Source organism: Salarias fasciatus, chromosome 6 (assembly GCF_902148845.1).
Source record: "Salarias fasciatus chromosome 6, fSalaFa1.1, whole genome shotgun sequence".
In the NCBI taxonomy this organism is placed as follows: domain Eukaryota; kingdom Metazoa; phylum Chordata; class Actinopteri; order Blenniiformes; family Blenniidae; genus Salarias; species Salarias fasciatus.
Window position 1 is genome coordinate 30,342,775 of NC_043750.1, and position 5,364 is coordinate 30,348,138.

Sequence of the window (5,364 nt, forward strand, 5' to 3'; positions counted from 1 at the left end):
TGTTGTGAGTGAGTGCAGATTTATTGTAGTGATTGAATACACGAATGAATGTTTAACTGCAGGTGAGAATTACACATCATTCTGTTCATATTATGTCGCGTTTCTGCCTTATTTTCTAGCCTTTTTCACTTATGTGTTTATATATTTCATCTTATATTGCATGCATATGATTTCACATGTGTTTGCTTTTCAGCTCCTGTAAGAGACTCTTCTTGAACTTCAGGTGCTTTTGGTCAAAATGCAGCTATAAAAAGTCTGAAGCTGTAATGGACGAATGGCCTTCTGTGGCATTGTCCTTGCTGATTGCTTGTGGCAGTGTGTGTGTGTGTGTGTGTGTGTGTGTGTGTGTGTGTGTGTGTGTGTGTGTGTGTGTGTGTGTGTTGGACATTCGTGCTGTAGCAGCACTTTATTACATAACGTCCGTCCTCTGCATGGTCCTGCAGCACTTCCTCAGGATTAAGTGCAGACTGCTCAGGGTGATGCAGCTCTCTGTGTGGATGGTGTGAGGAACGATGTGTTGCCACATTTCACTTTTGCATTTTCATGTTATAAAAGTTTTGCATTTACAGAGCAACGTCATAGAAATGATGTCTGTTTACACAGAAACATTGAAAGCGATGTAGTTAGGATGCCAAGCCTCCAGTTGCACTGATGGTTGTTTTTGCAATGAAGCCACACACACACAACTGGGTAAACAATACGCTATAAACATTAACAATGGCAAATGCACGGACATTCGCATGAACAGACGACAAAGTTGGATTGTTACTCTAGGTGAGTCTCAACTCAGAGTCAAGTCCCAGGAGAAGACGGACTGAGAGTCATTATTGTTATCGCCAGTCTACTTGCACATGTGTTGAAGGACTGTACGGTTTTGGTTGTAGCATTTCAGAAAAGCTGTGTTTTTTTTCCCATTTGCACAGAGAAAGAGTTGGGGCGTTTCCAAAAAGGCTCTACCTTGGGAGCCGTTTTAAAAAGTAATGTTTTCAGTGACTCCAGGCTCCGTTACAGTAAACACAGTAAATGATGCCTCTCATTTGTTGTTTTAAAAAGTGTTTCTGTTGCAGACTCCTGCTGATGTTCTGATTTCTACCAGCTGCCATGTTTGTCTGGGTTTAATCTGACCACTCCCTGTTGGGTGTGTGTGTGTGTGTGTGTGTGTGTGTGTGTGTGTGTGTGTGCAGTGGCTTTGTCCTGACTTGTTGCAGTGGTATTACTTCACTAACTGTCTGTGATTGGTGGATTAGGACAGCCGCTGTGGTTTCTTTGATGGTTCGCCTTGCAGGTTTCTCTCAGGAATCGAACATAGTGACTGTTTACAGGTGGATTAACATGCTTTCAGCAGCTCGGCATCATGGGAAACTTTCTCTTTCTGAGGGAGATGATAAACCTGATGTGGCTGCATCTAATCTAAACAAACTCTTAAAGTTCAGTGGGGCAGTGGTTAGCGCTCTCGCCGCACACTGAGGATTGATTCGGGCTTGAGTCTGGGCTTTGACCTCTCTGTGTGGAGTTTGCATGTTCTGCCTGAGCCTGTGTGGGTTATCTCCAAATATCCAAGGACATGAATGTTATCCCTGAGGCATACGAAGCTGACATGCTCTCCACCGCTCCACCAGTCACCACAGAGCAAAACTCCTTCACTGTTTAAAGTCTGTATGTTTCTGTGTGTGTGTGTGTGTGTGTGTGTGTGTGTGTGTGTGTGTGTGTGTGTGTGTGTGTGTGTGTGTATTTCCTCTGATCCTTCACATACGTCCAAAGCTTAAAGTTTGAGAACCTCACAAGCTTTAACTCGTGACCGGTGTTGTTTCTTTTAAAGCGAAAAGTTAATCAGATTGTTTGAGGTTAAAGAGTTTCACTCCCATATAACGTGCTGGAGTCACATGTCTTAAGTCAGTACTCGTCTGTGTGACGATGGTTTCATTTTAGTTTGATCCAGTACACTTTTTGAAGGATTTTCTTCATAATTATGGATTCTGTAGCATGCCGACCAGTTCTGCATGAACTCACTGTGAAACAGAATACAATGTGATATTTTGACATGAGAATTCATATTTTCAGGTCAAATCTTAATTTAAAAAAAACCTTAATTGGTAAATTTTGGTATTTCATTCAACATCAAAAGTTGACAAGAAACATAATATCAAGTGAAACTTGAGCTGTTACGTTCTCAGGTTGTTCTTCATGTCAAAAGTCTCTCCACCTGACATTAACACCCTCTCATGCATGAATACACCGGGCACACACCACGAAATGAGGAGAAATGAAAAGTGGAGCAGAGGAGCGATGGAGGGGTTGACTGGAGGGCGTCGAGATGAGATGTGGCGTCTCCGGCTCTCTGTGACGCGACGTCTCGCTGGTTCAGGGATTGCTCAGTCAGCCTTGCTGGGGCGGCTCACTTCAGAGGGCAGTTTAGCTCCAGGGTTTCAGGGAAGACTTGCTGGACTCAACCGCACCCAGTTTTATTAGATAACTATTTATCAGTGAGAAATATGTTGCTGTTTGATCCTCGGCTTGTCTTTACACCTGCATTTGTTTATCACGAGTGGTTTACAGACTTTATTCACTGTTAATGGGATGGTTTCACCACTCATTCAGCTTTAAACACTGAAATGTGTTTAAACATGCTTAAAAGGGTTTTAACCGGTTTAACTGGTGTATTCTGTAGTTTTCGTTTGGTTTTAGTGTAGTTTGTGAGGAGTATTCAACACATCCACTGCTTCTCATTCAGAAAACCATGCTGGAACCTTCCTCCTCTTCTTCCTCACATCACAGGTCACTTTTCACTGACTTCTCTCCTGCAGTCCAGAAACCTTCGTCTCCATTTCCTCTCACACTCCTGCAGCCAGCAACAAGGAGGAGGCCCACCGTTGCTTAGCAACAGCCAACCCAGCAGCAGCTGGACCGGTCAGGACCTGCACCTCCTCCTCTTCATCCTCCTCTTCCTCCTTCTGCTGTTGGTTTTTGGAAGCTGACCCTGACCGGGGTAAAGTTACCTGGCAGACTCAGAGGGTACACACACACACACACACACACACACACACACACACACACACACACACACACACACACACACACACACACACACACACACCTCCCTGAAGGGCTAGAGTGGGAGGATATAAAATGTGTGTGTGCGAGAAGGAGTTGAGGAATGTTGTTTCTCTCTTGCCTTATTGAAGTACCAGACACACACAGACACACACACACACACACACACACACACACACACACACACACACACACACACACCCTCCCTGGTCCTTGTTACTGCAGCACTGTTTCAGAACCAAACATGGGAGGCGTCTCCCTCCCTCTGCCTCCTCCCCTCCCCTCGACCACCGTCACTGCTGCGTAGTCTCTCCTCGTCTGTGTGCGATCTCACACACACACACACGCAGACTCGCACACAGCGGCGGTAGGATCATGTGTGGCGTGTGACGGTGTGTGTGAGTGTGTGTGAGGGCATGTTGGACTGAGCGGCGGTGTGAAGACAGACTGACAGTGAGCTGAAGAGCCTCGCAGGATTTTATTTTTTCCTCTGGATGTTTTTTTTTTCTTCGTTGTTGCTGCAGTGCAGCTAAAAGAGTAAGTTACCACTGTGTGTGTGTGTGTGAGTGTGTGTGAGTGTGTGTGTGTGTGTGGTGGGGCACAGCCAGGTCCTGTGCAGAGTAAACGATGTGTGCACTTTGAGTCATCGTCTGGCGCAAAAACAAGTTAATCATTGAATTTGGATCTGCAGTCAGTGTTGATTTTCTTTGACTTATTTTCTTATTAGTTTCTCGTTGCGTTTGTGTCCCTGTGCATGCGTGCGTGTGTGTGTGAGAGACCTGCTGTGATGGTGATTCTCGGGGTTCACGCTGGTACTTTGCACTCTGATGGTTTCCAGATGTTTTGTGCAGATGATTGCTCATGTAACTGAATCGTCTCACTGTTTCTGCTCACCTCTGCGTTCAGCTGATTAAAGTCTGGGAGGATTTCCCTCGTTTGCTCTGTTCTTTCACTTAGTTTCACCTTGTTCGTGCACTGCACTGCAGGGCTGCCATGTTGGAGGGTTTGCTGGAACAATCCATATGGAAATATTGACATTTTAATTTGCCATTTTCCCATTTGAAAGTGTATTTGTGGTGCTCGTGTATCAAAGCTCTTTAGCTGGTTATGTGGACAGATGGAGGTGAAAATCTGAGCAGAAAGAAAAAGACATTTATCACACAACTGTGATCTGATTCAGTCAATTCAGAAACAAATCCCACCCTGAAAGAGTGTGTTTATGTCCATGTACACAATAACAACAGTTAAAGTAGCATTACTCAACAAGATAACGTTTCATTTATTTTGTACCTAAATGCTGACTCAATCTGGCCATCTTCAGGAATGTATTTTGTTCGCTCCAGAAAACAAACATGTTTTCGTAAAGTTAAAACAACAGAATTTTACTTCACGATTCGCTTTTAGTAAACAGTAAAGCTAAATTCACATGTCGTAAGTTAAATGTGCCACTTCAGAAAACACAAATATTCATCCCGTCTGACACTTTTATGGTGTTTTTCCTCCTGTTGGCCACCAGCAGGCAGCAAAAAAAAAAAATCAACTTCGCCAAGTTTGTAATACAAACTTCAGTATCGGAAAGAAAGAGATGCATAGGGACACCATCAGCTTGGCCCAGTGAAACAGACCTGAGTCTGACTTTTCCTCTTTCTGGTCGCTTCAGTTGTTGAACGTCTTGACATTCGTAAGGCTGCAAGCACCGACTTGTGCACACAAGTTCATGAGAAGTTGAAGGAAGCCGGGATTTTGGGAACAGCGTCCTGTGGCTGGACTGCAGCAGACACGGCCTCGGTACTCTGGATCAATGAGGTTTTAATCACAGGCCGAAAAAACAAACCCCTCCTGGGAGCGTCTCTGCTGCCTGTAACTCTTGGGATGATCTGGTCTTGGTCTTTGGTCTTTGGTTAGGTGGTCTTCACGCCAACAGAGCAGGTCACTCGAACCTGTCGGATTACTTCTTTAATAAATCGGGCAGAACAAACCGTCTCTGTGTTCCCGGCCTGTAGTGGTTGTTTTTGAGTGGCGGATCTCAGTATGCTGGAGAAGTTTCAGCCTCTCGCCGTGTTTTCAGGTGTCAGTCGACTGACTGCCGTGGTGTCACAGCTCAAAAGTTAACTAATGGTTAACTTGAGGTCACCACTGTCTGCTGCTGTTAGCATAATATCAGATTCAGCGTTCTGGCCTCAAGTCTGCGCCTTGGAGCATCGTTTTAACATCACGCCAGCAGCATGATGGCATTATCAGGTTTATCAAGCTGAACACTCATCCTCCGCATCCTCACTGAGGGAATTGACAGTGTGTGTGTGTGTGTGTGTG